The sequence below is a fragment of the Oreochromis aureus genome, linkage group 18 (genome assembly GCF_013358895.1).
Source record: "Oreochromis aureus strain Israel breed Guangdong linkage group 18, ZZ_aureus, whole genome shotgun sequence".
NCBI classification, from domain to species: domain Eukaryota; kingdom Metazoa; phylum Chordata; class Actinopteri; order Cichliformes; family Cichlidae; genus Oreochromis; species Oreochromis aureus.
This window is the reverse complement of record NC_052959.1, coordinates 2,404,136-2,422,827: the sequence shown is the minus strand read 5'-3', so window position 1 is coordinate 2,422,827 and position 18,692 is coordinate 2,404,136.

The window sequence follows — 18,692 nt, the reverse complement described above, 5'->3', positions numbered from 1 at the left end:
TTAGATTAAGGGGTAAATGCTGTTTCCAAAGCCTTTACATTTGCTGACTAACTCCCTGCACTATTTTGAAAATGGAAAAATATAAAAATTTCAAGAATTGCCACCAAATTTCATGGGTCAGTTCTCAGTTACTGTGCTATATAAAGTCAGTATCCTTGTGAATTCAGAAAGCTGATGTAGCATGACACTGTGTAGACAATACAGCTTGTTTTCATTGGTAAATATGTCCCGAATTTAGAGGACAGGTCTGCTTTACTATTCACTTTCAAGTCTTACATTCACAATTCAAAAGTAATCAAATATTAAAAGTTAATTTAAATATTTTTATGGGGTAGTATACTATGAACTGTTACATTTTTAAAGCAGGCTTCACAACGCTACTTGTTTATGCAATGTGCTCTACTGTTTCATGCATGTTGGCTTGTCTGTGGCATGTTTTCTCCTAGGCTAATTTCTGGTGTTTTTTCCAAGTTTTTTTTTTTATCTTCCCTGTCTTTACCTATGTCCCTGTCTTTGTTGTTACTTCCAGTCTTATTTTATAAGTGGCTTTTGTAACCAGCAGAATAGTGCATCTATGTGAAGTTTGCAAGTTCTCCCTGTGGCTCTGTGGATGACCTCTGCATACTCTATTTCCCATAGTCCAAAGACAAGTTGGGTAATTCTAAATTGGCTATTGATGTGAGGTAGAAAAAATACCTAGAAAGTATAAAATAAAACACTGTATGTTTGCACGGTTAAATGTGGCCTTGGTGCTCACTTTTCAGTAGGACTAGAAAAGTGCTAAGCAAATCGTGTCTTATGTTTTTTACTCGTCTCCCTTCCTTTATTCTTTCCCATGTCCCATTTCCACTTTTTCTTTGGTTCCTTTTGTTTGCATTAGATTTTTGGACATTTGCGTTCTTGTAAGTTTTAAAAAGCTTAATCAAAACTAACCTTTTATTAGACCATTTGCATTGGGCTTCTCCTTTTGATAATCAGCAATGCAGTACATTAACCAGATTATGATGAAATGCTAATATTCTCTGTGCTTTCAGTGTTCGGGTGCAAAAAGCAGCCACAACTTCTCTATGATCAACTGATCTGACCACAGTGATCTCAAACAAACACAGTTACTTTCAGCCTTATCTGGCATTAATCTGAGTATGGTTATCAGAATACTATTATCCACTCTTAGATATGTTAAAGAGACATCTCTGTCTGTTGGCTGGAGATACTGGAGTTGACTGCAAGCACTGTGTTTAAGAGTTAATAATCACATTTCTGGGTTTCTGTGTTGTTGCTCTGGCGTTGGATCCCTGAGAGCACAGCAGGTCATGATAGTCTTACCATGTGCATCTCTGAGCTTATAACCAACTATAGGCTCAAAGGGAAATCATCTCCTTCATGGAGTATTTAACACTACATGTCCCACATTCTCCACGTTCTGTACACTGTTCCAGACTTAGCAGTCAGATCACTGCAATCTGCTGACTGTGTGTGTGTGTGTGTGTGTGTGTCTGTGTGTGTGTCTGTGTGTGAAAGTTCACCATGGCTGAACAGCCCAACATCTTCATTCACTGCCTGTCGCAATAATCTGATACACTCCTTCACCTTTCACTGAAGCCTGCACACATGTGTGCGTCTGCATGCGTGTATGAGTGAGTATACTGTGCGTTGCATGTGGCATAGGGACAGTATCCTGTCACGGTCATCAGCATGCTTTCAATCCTGCAGGTGCTCAAAACTCCTGCTAATCTTTTCATGAACAGCTTTGCCACAGCAAAAATCTGTAGAGATGTGTGTGTGTGTTCATAAATACATCTTTGTGTGAACAGAACTGAACTGAGCTTTAGATGATAAGAGTGAGCACACATTGGAAAAGAAAGTATCATTTTTGACGGCTTAAATTTGGGTTTGAGTTAAGAGGTAGGTTTGGGGAGTGAAGTATGCCACTGAGGGTAGTACAAATGTATGTTTACATTGTTGTTTACATGTTTACATAATTTACTAAGTGGACATCACTTAGTGGTGTTAATAAGACATGTTTTAGAATAAGACTATTTTTAGTCTTATTAGTTAATAAGACATAAAACTAGGAATTGAGAAAATTAACTCATCTAAGGAAAGAAGCAGATGGGTGTGTTTTTTTGACTTCTTGTTTCCTCCTAATGGGCATCTGAAAGAAAGGAGATTTAACACACATCCCCACTGGCTTTATCTTCTGTCATCTCAGGTACATATAAGAACCTACAATATTAGCTAGAGGTCCCCAGCAGATGATCCTCAGTGTGTAAGGACTGATACATTCAATCCCAGTGTGACAGTGGCCTAACAGAACAAGCAAAAGCTCAAAGAGACATGTCACTGTAAGTACTTTGAAATGTCAATAAGATGAGAAACATGCTAGCAGTGCTGTTATCAGACTTAGTAGTATCACATTAGGACATGGGAAGATTTGACAATAATTATCATAGTTTTGTATTCTGTTTGATCAACATTTTTGTCTCATTCTTTCACCTGCAAACATGGTCTGGAACCAAGTAAAGGACTTATAATGTCACAGTCCTGGGTGTTTGACCGAGGGCTTTGAATTTGTTAAGCTTGTTGTTTATTTTTTGCAGAATATTGAGATTCTGATGTTCAGTTTAGAGTTCCCTTTTGTGTCAAGTCTCTTGGTCTTGCCTCTGTGTCCCTGTCCTCTTGTGCCGAGTTTCCCGTGTTAGTATTTGGTGTCTCTCAGTGAAGCCAGTCTTCTCCCTGTGCTAATTTGTCTGTCCCACAGTCATGTCTCTGTGTAGTCTGTCATGTATGGTAAGTTGGTAAGTTCTGTCCCCCGCGCTCTCTCTCTCTGTCCCACGTTCTCTCGCCCTTGTTCTGTGTCTTCCTAGTCTTGTCGCTGTCTCCAAGTTTATTCACTTGTTCCCCAGTCATGTCTCTGTGAGTTTCTCTGTCTTCCTGTTGCCTGTATTTAGTCAGTGTGTGTTTCAGTGTGTTTCTTGTGTTTCCTGTTTTTTTTTTTTTTTTTTTTTTGGTAAATCCAGCAGTAAAGCTGGCCTGCCTGCCCCACACAGTGCATTACAAATAAACATATAAATAAAAAGACATAAACTTGCAAATTTTATACCACATCAACAAGTACAAGCTTAAGGGCACCTCTTTCAGGAATGTTTTACTTTATTGGGGTTTATAATTCTGCTTGCACCTGACAGAAAACAAGCAAAGAATAAATGTGCTCCTAAGAATGGATATTTCTTTGCTTATCTGGTCGACACAAAAAAACTTGGACTCTTAAAAAAAAAGTTACAGCTCATCTTTCTGTGTCTGTGCTGAGACCCACAGTGTCTTCCAGAAATGCTGATGTTATTTTCTCGAGAATTGATTTGTCAATAGGTGGTAATTTGTCATGTTTTAATCTGACCACAGTCACGGTAGATAATATCAAAAATAATAATTTAAAAAACTCTACTCAGCCCAATACAGAGGAATGATGCGCACCACCACCACAGTAACATGTGTTGTGCATTCACATTTGGAAATAACATCAGTGAATGTGCCAAAATGTGTTTTAAAAACATAACAGATCATCTCAGAGAATAAATGTCAGGTTGTGTCTTACCTTTTCTGCTCTAAACATAGCTCATAATATGATGCAGACACTCCAGTTGGGCTCAATCGTTCAGCTGTTATATCTGCCAAAGGTGGCTACTTTGATGAGTCAAAAGTTTAGAAAATATTTTGGTCTATAAATTGATTGCATCATTTCTTTTTTTAAACTGTAATTGCTTATTTGTAACCTTCACTAAAGCTGTTTCTGTGCTGTGATGACCTCTGAAACCTGACTGAAACTCTTCAAATAAGCCATTCCTCTGCAGATGATCTGTTAGCTGTTTGACAACTACTCTTTCAAGGATTTTTGATATGAAAGGAAGGTTGGAGATTGGCCTATAATTAGCTAAGACTGCTGGGTCTAGAGATGCTTTTTAAGTAAAGGTTTAACTAGTGCTAGCTTGAAGGCCTGTGGTACATGATCATATTTAAGATTGAAGCACTAATTAATGGTAGGACTTCTTTGAGGAGTCTTGTGGTTGGTTTGAAGTGTCACAGTCTGCAGAAGCAGACACAGTCTGGACGGCGTGTTAACGAGCTAACCCCGCGAAGTCGCTAACGGAGATTTCCGGCATTAATGCGGTCATTTTAACCAAATTAATGTCAGCGTTAATCTGGTTAAAATGACGTTAACGTTAACGCTATAACCTCATTAACACACACACACACACACATATATATATATATCTTTATATTAGTTTGACTGAATAACTGAAGTTTCCAATGAGACAAAATGGAGGAGTTGCAGTTATTTTCTCTCCAGAAGGCTCCCAGGGGGCGGAGCTTCAGGAAAAAACAGGACTTTTGAATATCCTTCAAGAATATGTGAAAAGCACAAGAACAGAATGTGTTTAGGTGAGAAATACAAACTAGAGGATATAGGATATACATGCAGTGAATTTCCTAATGCAGTAAGCTCCCAAATGCCCAAATGTTTTTCAGAGCAAAGGTGTGCATGTGAGATTAACTGGCGATTCTGATGTGGATGTGAAAGATGTAAAGAATAAAATGTATAAGTGTATATGTCTAGCAGTAAATTTGTGTATGAAGGTCACTTGTAAGGTGCAACTTAATCAGGACTGGGACAAAAATATTAGCCCTGGCATTTTTGGTCCAGATGACCCACCAAGAATAGTCAGAACAGAGAAGATGGTCAAGTTTAATATGTGCGAATATTTCTTAATTCTCTAACACAATGATAAAGCTGAGTAGTGCATGCAAACAAGTGAAACTGAATAAATAGGTTTAAGTAGCCATTCATTTTACTTATCCTTTTCTAATTATGTCCATTCATCTATTTCCTTATTAAACCTATTTCTAGTTTCTTTTTATTTTCTCTCTCTTAGCTTTTCAGCACCACCTTTTTACTTTTGCCTGCCCAACTTTATCAACCACTTCTTCCACACTGTTTTTAGGGTGGGTGCACAGTAGCTCATAACCTGTCATATTACCAGTCCAGCTCTGCTTGTAGTGTGGAGTCTGTCTCAGAAGAGCTAGATACCAGTCCCTTTCCACTTTGCTGGGTGACCTTTTTAACATTGAGGTAGTGGGCACTGTCAGCCCCAGTGGCGAGCTTTTTAAGGCTGCCAGTTTCCATCAAGCTCTGTTGCTGTCAGGAGCCTAGCACAGAGTGAGTGGTCCACAGAGTGCTTTTCTTTGGTAGCCATATCTGTAATCTACATATGTGGGGGGGGGGGGTCCATTCTGCAGGTTGCTCATTAAGCCTGTGTACTGAGGGCTTACCATATAAAAATATCAGGCCATATGCTGCTCATCAAGGTTACAGAGATACACCAAGCCCAACACACACACGTACACATTTAAGCTCAGTGTGGTGCTTCGGCCACAGAGTGCCTTAGCTAACGAGATCTAACCAACAGAAGTGGGAATGAAAAGTGCTCTGTGTATTCTGCGATTATATTATTCATCATCAGGAAAATGTCATTTCTTTTTGTCTATTTTATTGATTTTATGTTTAAGTTTTATAATACTTGTTTGCCACTACAGTCATTTCTCTTTTAACCTAATGTTTAGGCATTACTCAAGCTCATTTACAGCTTTTTTCTGTTGATCGCAATCACTGGTCCTGAATGAATCATAAATTAATAAGAAAAATATTTGCGTTTTTAAAACTGTCCATAGCTTTAAAACATATGTGTTTGGGGAACAAAAGGAGACTTATATCTGGCCTTGGTTCCAGAGGTCTGTCAGCAGTTTTGCATCTCTTATACATACATGCTTCCTCCCCCAGTCCAAGGACGAGCTTTTCAAATGGTCTGGAGACTCTAAACAGCTAATGTGATCATGTGAAACCACCTTTCCAGACTACTGCAGCTTAAGGGTGCTGTGCATGCTGGGAGAGGTTACAGTGAGAATGAATGTCAGTGGACCCTTTTATGGAATACCAACAAAAATGAGGATGTATCCTTCTGCTCATGCCCTGAAAAAAGCCTTTATTCTGGGAGCTGGCTTAATGCACTGTGGCATGGTCATAGGGCAAACACAGACTGCTGACAAAAAATCATTTCAGTCCAATTAAGTGTTCAGTATAACACTCCAATTAAGTGTTATACTGAACACTTCAGTATAATAAGTTGTTTGTTTCTTTTGTCTAGCCGCTAATTTCCTTATTCACGTTATATTCACCTCTGCACTGCTGTTCATGACAGGGAACAGAGCCAAACAGCTGAGGAAGTAAAAGAAGAAAGTCAGGGAAAGTGATGATCTGGGGGCATAAGGGAGAGTGAAGAGTACTGAGATGGGATCTGGACACTGTGCTTTTCCATGTCAGTTGAAGGGCTTTTTCCATCATCTGTCAGTTTCCTGTAGAGAGAAACCTGCTGATGGCAGGAAGATCCTCTCAGCTGGGTCAGTCTCCTCCATATGTTTCTTGGAGGCTGTGTCAGTCTGTTAAAGACTGCGAGGAGCCCTAATGGCTGACAAAATCCAGAGTTAACACAGGGCTCTTAAGGCTCTCTGCTGTAAAGATGGGATCCCACCACCACAATTCAATTCATTTAATTCAGTTTTACTCATACAGCACCAAATCACAACAACAGCTTCCTCAAATCGCGTTATATTGTAAGGTAAAAACCCTGCAATAACACAGAGAAAACACAAGCAATCATATGATGGTCTATGAGCAAGCACTTGGTGACATTGGGAAGAAAAAAGTTCCCTTTTAACAGGAAAAGGCCTCTGGCAGAACCGGGCTCAGAGAGGGGCAGTCATTTCGGGGTGAAGTGAGGGAGACAGGACAAAGACTCGCTGTGGAAGAGAGCCAAAGATTAATAATAACTCGTGATTAAATGCAGGGTGGTGTGTAAACACCTATTAAGTGAAAAAGGTGTGAAAAAGAATCATGAGAGGCCTCCAGCAGTCTAGACCTAGGATTCATATAGTCATATAGTCCTAACTATATGTTTTGTCAAAATGGCATGAAAGCATAGATAAGTCGTATCTATGTAAGTGGTATGTAACTGTGTACATTCATTCAGTACATTTATATTTAAGAACTTTACTGAAGCAGAGTTTTAGTGTATTTCTGTTTCTGCATTTTGCTGCTTTCTACTTCAACCTCATTATATTTTGGATGCAATATTTGACTTTGTACTCATACAACGACCAAGGAGGAGAGGAGGCTGCAGTGGAAGCGGGTCAAGAGAGCACCCCGACCTCCTTGAGCACCGGAGCTGCCTTCAGCTGTTCAGCACCAACTTTAAAAAGAATGAAGAAATTAAGAGATGTTGGAGAGCAACAAGGAATCGTTCACACTGGAGGCCATGAAGCGAATTCTCGGTCTCACTGCCAAGGGCAAAAGGGCCTCCAAGTTGTTTTCTGCTGTGGTAAAGAATGTTGCCAGTGAAAATATTGAACTCAAGAAGCTTGTGTACATGTACCTGATGAGGTATGCCGAAGAGAAACAGGACTTGGCATTGCTGTTTATTAGTAAATTCCAGCGAACCCTAAGGACCCAAACCAGTTTATTAATGTCATGTACAGTATATGATTCTGAAAAGCATCTTTCTATATTATTATTATGTGGCCTTGCAGCAAGAAGATCCCCAGTTCAAACCTCCTGGTCAGCGGGACCTTTGTCTGTGAAGTTTGCATGTGGCTTCCCTCTTTTCATCGTGGTCTATGGACCACCATGAACTTAAAAGGCTGCAGAGCCAGATATCACCGTGTGATCTGGGTGATGGCATCCTTCATGCAATGGAGCCACTGCAGCAGGGCTGCACAGAGGATGGTAAATGGTAAATGGACTGATTCTTATATAGCGCTTTTCTACTCTCCCGGAGTACTCAAAGCGCTCTATACAACATATCACATTCACCCAATCACACCCATTCACACAAGCACTTTATCTGTACTTAGTGCTTTTTTCTAACTACATTCACACACATTCATACTCCGATGGATGCATCGGAGAGCAACTTGGGGTTAGTATCTTGCCCAAGGATACTTGACATGCAGACTGGAGGAGCCAAGGATCGAACCACCAACCTTCCGATTAATAGGTGACCTGCTCTACCTCCTGAGCTACAGCCACCCCAGGATCTGAACAGAGGGTGAAAGGGCGCCCCAGGAGGTAACAACAGAGTTGACCTGCCACCAAATCACAAGGCACTCTTTCTTCACGTTGCTATACTGGGCTTCTCGCTCTGACAATTTCCGACTAATGTACTGTATTTTTCGGACCATAAGGCACACCGGATTATAAGGCGCACTGTCAATGAACGGGTCTGTTTTCATACATTAAGCCTCCCCAAAATTTGCTACTTTGCTCTCATATCCACAACCTACCGAATTTCATTTTTCGGTAGGTTTGGCCTTCCTCCTTTCTTTCATCAGGTCCAACACCCCCCACAGCTTTCTGCCAAACAGTAATTCAAAGGGAGAAAATCCTGTGGAGGCCTGGGGCACCTCCAGCACTGCAAACAACAAAGGGTCTAACCAGCAATCCCAGTTGCGTTCATCTTCGTGAGTGAATTTATGAATCATGGACATGTCAGAGGTTGGTAGATGCTGGTCCAAACAGATTTAATGTCCAGTAATTCATACAGTTCGTTTACTTTGTGAGACATGAACATTGTGCTCTGGTCAGTCAATAGCTCTTTCAGGATGCCAAGTAGGGAGATGACCTGAAACAGCGCCTGTGCTACATTTGGCTCGATAAGGTCCATGCCAATGTGCTCAAATGGGACTTCCATTAATGGTAACGGGCGCAAATGCGCTTTTGGAATTACCAACTAGTTAACTAGGCTGAGCTGAGCATAGGGTGTCGTCACAAGTCTGTTCTAGTGGAAAATCTTCCATGAAGTGAGTTGTCTTCACTGCCTCCTCACTCCTCAGTGTCGGACGACTGCGTCACTGCTGAGCACAGCACAAACCCTGCATGTCCTTACCAATTGCAAACGCACTACCATGCACTGCCCTATTAATCTACCAAATCTGGAACAATATGTTCCCAAAAATAAGGAGTGCATCAAACACAGGATAAGGGCAGCCTTCAATCTATGTGTTTTTCCCTCCACCCACTCTGCCTCCAACAATGCCCCTAGACAACCCAGGATTTTGTGTACCAGGGTCTGCATGCAGCCCAAGTCCACCAACGCCTGGCGTATACCCTTTGGCACCTTATCAGAACCCAGTACGTCTCTCTGGGGGAGGGTGTCAGAGGGCCAGCAACGCAGAACACTTGTCCCACCTCCATCAGGAACTGATGCGATCGCCACCCTCAGCTGCCCTGTGAGCCTTCCAGCCGCACTGACAGGTGGTCCTCGGCCAATTCTACAGCAATTTCCAGGAGAAAACGGTGAAAGTGGACCCACTCCGCCGTTCCAGCCGGAAGCCTCTCCACAACCACTCGTTCCACATCCCTGAAGGTCCTCTCCATGACAGGGAGGCTCATGGCCGGCAGTCGGGCCTCTCCCCACAGGAGCGGCAAGAAGGGGTAGGGCCCACTCCTCCTCCGGCCACCAGCACACCTCCACCATGGGCGCAAAGACCTCCTTCTCCTAGGTGTCATCTCCCTCCACCATCCGGTGAAACATCACAGGGAGTTTTCCAATACCTCTGTCTGCCGCTCGGCCTGGCCCTGCACCGCCTCCAGTTGTTTACGATGCACCGGCGCCTGCACCTGTTGCATTACCGCAAGTTACATCACCATTTGTGCCAGTGACTCCGACAGCTGCGCGGGACGAGGCTCCGACATGCCGGCCGGGTTTTGGCACCGCTGTAAAAGGACCGGCACAACTCAGTGTTAAGCCTGTGTTCTTTGTGCTTAATTCTTTCACACATGTCTGTTTTTCCCAAGACCTCGCACCATTCCAGTCGTCGCTCCATCAGCTTCTTCGGACTCTCTCCTCTTCCCAGCGGCTACTAAAATGTGGAAAGCATGATTAGATGATGTTCACCAGCTGTGACAATCAGCCTCCCCCAGACACCATGCCCTAAACCCACTGCTCCACCCCTCCTCTGCAGCTAAGCCACCAACCACACCCCACGACAAATTCATTCATTTCTCATTACTATGCATTACTCTCATATACTGGATCATGTGTAACATGCCTACAGTCTCACACACTTACCTAAATCCCTATCTAATGAGGACACGCTCCCTTTGAGTGTTTACGTTTTAACACAAAGCCAACAGCATAGCTGAAAATGAGCATGCAAGTACTTCAGGTGTTCATTGTCAGCCAAGGTATTTCTGTCTTGTGTGTAGTTTGCAGTTTAAAATCACATTCTTGTGATTAACAATAAAATCAGTCCAATGGCTACTCCTCAGATGTTGCAGACCTCTCTTTTGTATCCTCCTCCTTCCACATGAAATGACCTAGAATGAGTTTATGTACTTTAGATATTCTTTAAAGATAAAATTTTGTTACTGTGTAGAATTTGTAGTGTCAAGTGTGTATGTGAATTACGTGTGTTGGTTAACTTAAAAGCATAAAAATGCAGTAATTTTATTTTTCTGTTTTTGTTGGCGCATGGCACCTAAACTATGTAACATTAGCTGTCTGCATTGACATGAGAATCAGAGAAGTATTAGCGCACAACTTCTGAGGCCAGTAAACAGCCCCATCTGCTGGGTATCCTAGCAAACTACATGGTACCTCTGCAGCCTCTTGATTTTTCAGGTAATTTCCAACCGCCTCAAAAGTTTGAAAAAAAATCTCACCTATACAATCTTAAACTATACCAGGGGTCTGCAACCTTTAACACCCAAAGAGCCACTTGGACCCGGTTTCCACGCAAAAGAAAACACTGGGAGCCGCAAATACTTTTTGAAATCTAAAATGAAGATAACACTGTATATATTGTTTTTTGTGCTTTGTGCGGACAACTAAAGTAAGTAAGTAAAGTTTATTTATTAAGCGCTTTTCACAGACAGGCAGTCACAAAGCGCTGTACACAAATATTAAAATAAACAATACAATCAATAGACATTATACACAATGTAAAAGATCAAATGTAAATAATGTAAAGAATATAAAATACGTAGATCAACAAAAGGCTTGTTTGAACAAAGGTTTTTAACTGCTTTTTAAGAATCCACAGAGCAACTAAGGTGTGTTGCTTATGTAATCCATGAAGTGCTACAGAGAAAATTACATTTTATTCATATAATTAACACATTTTGAACTCTTAAAGAAATATAACGAAAGGAAAGACACCCAGCTGAACTAAAATGATCCATGTAGCAAACAAAAACTGTTGTGAGCCGCCACCCTTATATCACCTTTGGGCTTTTGGAGCCTTGAGCTGACTTTTAAAAAGTAATTGGAAAAAAAGCACTATGCTGCTAAAAAAAAAAAAAAATAGATATTTGCAAAATTCTGCCTAAATACCTATTTTACCTTGTTAATGTGTGTGGCGGGGCGTGGTCTGCAGTGCTGCTGCATGGGAGTCGGACGCACCTGAGCGGCACCCGCAATCACGCCTCGCCGCCTTAAAGCCTGTGCTCTCTCTGCTGTTGTGTTGTTGGGCTGTGAGCTGAGACGCTACAGCCGGCTGTATGTGTACAGCAACCGTGTGTGAAAAGTGGTCAATAAAGAGATGCTGAAAAGCATGTTCATGGAAACATCGTCGGGTCTGCCGTGATATGTTTACAATGAGACTTCTGGTCCCGAACCTCTGCGCACAGCGTCTGCAAATCGGGGCTTTCATCTTTACGCAGGACTGTATGCTGTCAGCTGTGAGGCGTGAGCGGTGTTTGTTTTTAACATAGTTCACGGTGGAGAACAGCTGCCGACATAATGTGGATCCGAAGATCCATAATTGGCCTATCTGGGGTTGAAAGTCTCGATAAATGCACGGCGTTTCGGCGGGTACACCGGCTTCCGCGAGTGTGACGCTTATTCTGAGCAATGAAAAAAATAACAAGATATCATTTTATTTTTATATTTCAAAATCACAATAATCTTCCAATTTAGAACTACAAGTTAAAAAAAAAGAACTAAACACAAATAAAATGCACTTCAGCTAAATACTTCTTCTATTTTCCCAAACCACCCAGAGCCGCAAAATAAGGACTAAAGAGCCGCGGGTTGCCGACCCCTGAACTATACAATCCATTTTCTATCCATCCATCCATCCATTTTCTTTTGATTGCCTGTGGCTGGGTCGCAGGGGCAGCAACCTAAACAGAGAAGTCCAGGTCTCCCACTCCCCAGCCACGTCCTCCAGCTTATCTGAGGGAACACCGAGGCATATCGAGGCCAGCCGAGAGCTGTAATCGCTCTAGTGTGTCCTGGGCAGTGTTGGTCAAGTTACTTGAAAAAAGTAATCAGTAACTAATTACTGATTACTTCCCCAAAAAAGTAATCCCGTTACTTTACTGATGACTTATTTTCAAAAGTAATTAATTACTTAGTTACTTTTTTAAAACACGATTTACAACCTGAATAGGTAATAAAGTGATAGATCTTTCAGCCCAATTCTACTTTTTCTGCATAATCCGTCATACAAAATGTAATCAAATGGAAAAGTCTCTTTTTAAAACTTGTTTTATTAGTTTTAATCTTTTAACTTTATGCATCAAGCAAAAATTAAATTATATGCAACATTCTCTGACTGGAAGAAATTTGTTTAACATTTAAACCTATTTTCTGCACATTCCAGCACATAAAATAAAATATTTTTTTGTGTTTACAATCACTCTTTCAAATAGATGCAAGTAAAACACAGCAGAAAATAAATAAAATCAAAGACTAGCAGTCCTGTTGCTCTATTTTCACCTGTAAAGCAGGAGTGGGGTAGGCGGAGGTTTACCCTGGTGCAGGTGTGCCGCAGCGGTCAATAGAAGAATCCGCGAGTTTCTCTGTGAATTTCACATTACGTCATAGCGCACTCGGTGCTTGCTTGGAAGTTTAGGGGTTTAAAAAGAAGTTTTCTTCCCACGCAGTGAACAGTGGACACTAATGTTTTTGTCACTTTTTATGGAATCAAACTCAAAGTAAGGTCAGTACTTAAATGCTGCACGCTCATACTCTCTCCCGCACTCGATATATTATCCGTAGTTGATCTGCAGACAGCTGTTGTCACGAACGTCGCACTCGCTTACGTCACTGTCATGAGACATTCTTGCAAAAAATCACGGTTTTAGTAATGCAGTAACGCAGCGTTCCTACGTGAAAGTAACGGTAATCTAATTACCGTTTTTGCAATAGTAATCCCTTACATTACTCGAAAAAAGTAATCAGATTACAGTAACGCGTTACTGCCCATCTCTGGTCCTGGGCCTGTCCCAGGGGCCTTCTTCTGGTAGGTAATGCCTGAAACACCTCAGTCAGATGTCCAAACCACCTCCTTTCGATGTGGCCTCTCTCAGATTGCTGAACACCTCACCCTATTTGGTAAATGGTAAACGGACTGATTCTTATATAGCGCTTTTCTACTCTCCCGAAGTACTCAAAGTGCTCTATACAACACACCACATTCACCCAGTCACACCCATTCTCACAAGCACTACCTCTACAGCCACCCCACTATTTCTAAGGGAGAGCCCAGCTACCCTTGGAAGAAAGCTTTTTCAGCTGCTTGTATCTATAATCTCATTCGTTACACTAAACAGATAAGTGATTGTGGTGTCGTTGTCCAAATCCAGCATAACATTCTGACTACTGACAGGTAAATCGAATAACAGTAATTATCTCTTCATCATGGCAGCTGTGAGTGGGTGGAATATATTAGTGAGTAGTGAACATTTAGTCCTCAAATGATGTGTTAGAAGCAAGAAAATGTGCAAGTAGAGGGGTTTAAGAAAACAAAGGCCAAACTGTGATGGCTAGATGACTGGATCAGAACATCTCCAAAACTGAAACTCTCGTGGGGTTTTCCTGGTCTGCAGTGGTCTGTCTAACAAAAGTGGTCCAAGGAAGGAAGGGTGGTGAACCAGAGGCCAAGCACCACTTAAGCCCACGTGGTCCAATCCAATAGATGAGCTCAAACTGGGAAAATGGTTCATGATGGTTCTGATAGAAAGATGTCAGAATACACAGTGCATTGCAGTTTCTCAGCTTACAACTTAAAGGACTTAAAGGTTAAGGTTGTCACTTAATTGTCCTGGCTATTTGTAGTTGATTTTTGTAGTTCAGCTTGCCTTGTGTTTGATAGCATTCACCTACCTGCTTTCACAGACCAGTGGATATGGGCTTTGGACTCACAGTAGACACAGTCAAAGCCTGCCTCCACAGCAAGCCTGCACAGCATGCCATACTTGCTCTTATTCCGGTCTGAGGTGGTGATATCCACTGCTCGAGTGGGTGTTAATTGCAGCAAGTTAATTGCCGAGGTTGGGGGATACAATCACCACTGTGAGAGAGTAAAGACCAAAGCAAACAGACCAAAAGGGAAAAATGAAATGAGCTCCTTGTTTCTTATTTAAGCTTATCATTTTTGGTTTTCCAGCCCACATTTTTATCATTTTGGTTTAAAAATTAGAAGATAAAATGGAAAATAACATAATGCTCAACAAACAAACCACTGGTCCGCATACATTTCAAGTTATGCATTGTTGCTGGTAAATGTCAGTGTTGTTGAACTCCAGGCATGAGGTTTTAATCCAGTGAAACCACATCATAACTTTCTGAGATGGCAAGCAGCAGAGCACAGAAAAATCCACTCATTTTCATGGGTGAATGTGTGACAGGGTGCTTTAGTGCAACCAGTGCAGGGCAGACGAGCAAAGTGGAGGGAAAGACTCAAAGTGAGGAAGTATCAGAGAAAACTCACATGCAAAGTAAATTTTTTCAGTTCATTTCAATTCCGTTTTATTTATATAGTGCCAAATGACAACAACAGTCACCTCAATATGCGTTATACTGTAGGATAAAGATCCTACAATAATACTGAAAATAATAATACAGACAACAAAAAAAACTAACAATCAGATGACCCCCTGTGACCGTGGAAAAACTGCCTTTTAACAGGAAGAAACCTCCATCAGAACCAGGCTCAGGGAGGGGCGGGGCCATCTGCCATAATTGGTTGGGGGTGAGGGGAGGGAGAAAGAACAATGACACACTGTGGAATAGAGCAAGAAAAAATAGAAGGTAATGATTAAATGCAGAGTGGCGTATAAACACATAGTAAGTGAAAAAAGGTGAGTGGAAAATCACTCACACCATAGGACTCCCCCAGGAGCCTACGCCTATTGCAGCATAACTAAGGGAGGATTCAGGGTCACCAGATCCAGCCCTAACAAAAAGAAAGTTTTAAGGCTAATCTTAAACTTAGAGGCTTGGTTATCAAACAACCAAGCCTGTGCTGTATAACAATCAGTTCATTTACCATACAGAGAATAATGCACAGGGAGTCCATTCTAAAAACCACTTGCCTTTGACGGATGCTGATTTTATTAAAGCAAACAGGAATGTTTGGTTTAACAGGAATGGCAGCAAAAGTTGCACTGCAATCAATGCAAGAGTGATGAGAATAGGACCAGATGAGACGGTCAGTGGAACAAATCTGAGCTCTACTCACCCTCTCCCTTTGCCTGCCACTTGAGGAGTGTCCAGGTAGTAAGGTGAAACCACACCTATTGTAACAATTACCAGGAAAGATATCACCTTGAGCTTTGATGTAAGGAAGGAATAGTTGTTGAAGGATGTTTCAATAATTAGCAAATTATACAAGAGTAAAAAGTGTCACAACCTCAATCTACCCTACTAATTTCCTTAAGTGATCAAGAAAACACAGGAAATACTGGAAACATTTCTACAGAAATGAACACAACATGAAAAGTCCACAAGACCAAAGTAAATGATTCATTTTCATCATGATCAGACTCTCCTGTGAGCTATAATAAATACTAATACACAGCAGCTGCCAATGGTTCCGGTTTTCCTGTATTTGTCCCTTTTTGATTGCAGTATTGTGCCTGTCTACCACAGTTCCTACCTGAATCAAGTTTGCAGCATTAAATATTATTATAACTGCGTCACATTCTTTTTTCTTTTTCTTCCATCACCTTGTAGATGAACCTGATAAAATGAAAATGTTGCACTTGTGAGACCAAGCTTAAACCTAACTTTACTTGTAGTTGTGGGTGATCTCGCATCATACTTCCTGCTGGCTCCAGGGTTTTCTCAGCCACGCTTGGAATGAACTTCCTACGCTTCCCTTATCCCCTGCCGGGTCCACAGGCAGACCCAGGGGACGCCATCAGCAAGCAGAGGAACGCTGACAGCATCGCTCTCATTACGACCATCTCTGGTGGTTATATGTGATGATTCCTTGGACTGGGCTTGGTGTATGATCTATTTATGGTCTTTTTTTTTGTTTAAATGATTTTATTTGCACTACAAGGGAGCAGTGCAGGTGTCATACCTACTGTAGCTCTCTCCCATATGCACTCTCTCTCCAATGTCTAACTGCCTGCTGCTGTTTTTATCAGGAATTTAAAAGACAAAGGCACATTAAAAAGAAAAAAAGAAGCTAGATTAAATCAACATTTGTTGTGTGAGCAGCTTTCACCTTTAAAACAGAGCCTGTTCTCTTTGGTATACTTGCACACAGTTGCCCACGGATCTTCAGGATAGGAAGGTAAGTTGTTCAACACACTGAAGAACTTTGCACAGTTCTTTGCAGGGTGTTTCATTGTCTTCTGTTACTAAATGTTATCTCTCAGTGATTCTTCAAAGTTCAGATAAGGACTCAGTGGAGCTCACACCTAATGTTTCATGATTCGCACTATATAAAATGTTAGATGTGCTTGTGCTATTAGATGATGGATGAGGAAAAAAAAAACACCTTCCTGCTGGAACAGAACCTGAAGCTCGTATACATGAAACCCACTAGTCTGGCTAACATCTACTAAAGTGCCGAGTTGTGCTGGCAGAGGACTCAAAGCACTCTATATAACACTTTTTCTATACTTAAAGGTGCATTCTAATTACCATTCACTTGGGGTTAATATTTTGCCCAAGGACACTTGGCATGCAGATCCAGGGATCGACCCACCAACCTTCCAAACAGTAGATGACCTGCTGTACCACCTGAGCTCCACCCAGCCCTTCAAACTGAGAGGGAGTCTGTCTGCATAGCATGCATGTCTTTGATAGGACATGGCATGTCACTGTCATTTTAACATCCTGTCAAACAGGATTTCATGAATACTCTGTAGAGGTAAGTAAAAATTAATGTAAGTAAAAGAAAAGCTGAATTATCAAGACTTTCAGTTTCAGTACTCAACTTTATCACTATCTCTGGCTGGTGTCCATCTGTTGCTGAATCAAACTGATCCCTACATCAGTTAACAACAAATACACTGGGTCCAAGCGTTACATTTATCACCTTTTGGAATTAGAATTAGTATTTATTATACTCCTTATCATTAAACTATGTTAATAGTCTTATGTGCTCACTTTGTGGCCTTCACTCTGCCCTAACACGTGGGAGAACAGGTCAAAGCTCTTCTTCAAACAGCATGTAAATTTGCTGGTCACTTTTCAATAACGCTAAATCAAATGTAGTGGCAGTGGAGTCCCATCACTGATGCCTCTCTTGCTCTGATACCTTTCTAAGTTGAATGTTTGGCAATAATCCATATGAGTGACATCGAGATCCACAGCAGCAAGCAACTACTTGAACTACATATTCTTGACAAATAAGCTATCAAGAGGCACTACAAGCTGACTGTGGGAAGGTCATGGATTTGTACTTGGGGCTTTCACGTTAGATCAGCCATCAAGAAAATCTGAAGATGTTACAGCCAAATTCCAGCTTTAACCTCCAAAGATCCGAATTCTTTCATGGCATGCATTTTTAATTTCTCTTTGCTATTTGGGCTGATTGGGACCTGATGAATGTAAAAACAAAGAATTACCTGATTTTATTTTTATTTTTTTAACCTGATTTTTGTTTCTGAGAAAAATGAGATCCTCATATCAGGACATTTGTTTTAAATTTTGATAAAACAGTGGCAGTATAATGTCCTCGTAAGTGGATATCAGGCCCATGTAGAGCAAAATGTTGTATTTTGGTCTAGACAACCCAAAATGTGCTGTCCACATATGTGGACGCCAGGTCCTAGGAGGTTAATATGGGCTATTTGCAAACAAAAAGCATCAAGAATCTAGTGTTTTAAAAGTGGAGTTTTTTAAGTGACTAGAATGAATCACTTGACAAATGTAACATTTTATTCATACATTTTGGAATTTTATGTGTATGGCTGCTGAGCTAACAGTTATAGCAGAAAGTGCTGTTCTGGTCAGGGACGCTCCTGGGATTTTGGTGGCTCTCAAAATTCCTCTTACTTGAATGAATGCATAAAATTAAGAAACAAGGAGTATTTACTTTTTCATTTTTATTATTTGTTATTGCACAAAAACATTGATCTTTGACAAAAAGTCCAAACTCAAAACACTGGGTAAACAACCCAGGTACCATGACATATCTGGACTGTAAAATCTAATTAGTTCCCAGAACTAAAAAAAAAAACTATGCAAACTCGTTGCCTCAAAGCAATTGAGTAAAGTTTACTTAAGATGACTAAGTTAAGGCAACTTCTTCACTTTGAGTACAGAGTAAAAACCTATTTAGTTTCCAGAACTCAAAAAAATATGTAAACTCGTTGCCTCAAAAAAACTAAGTAAAGC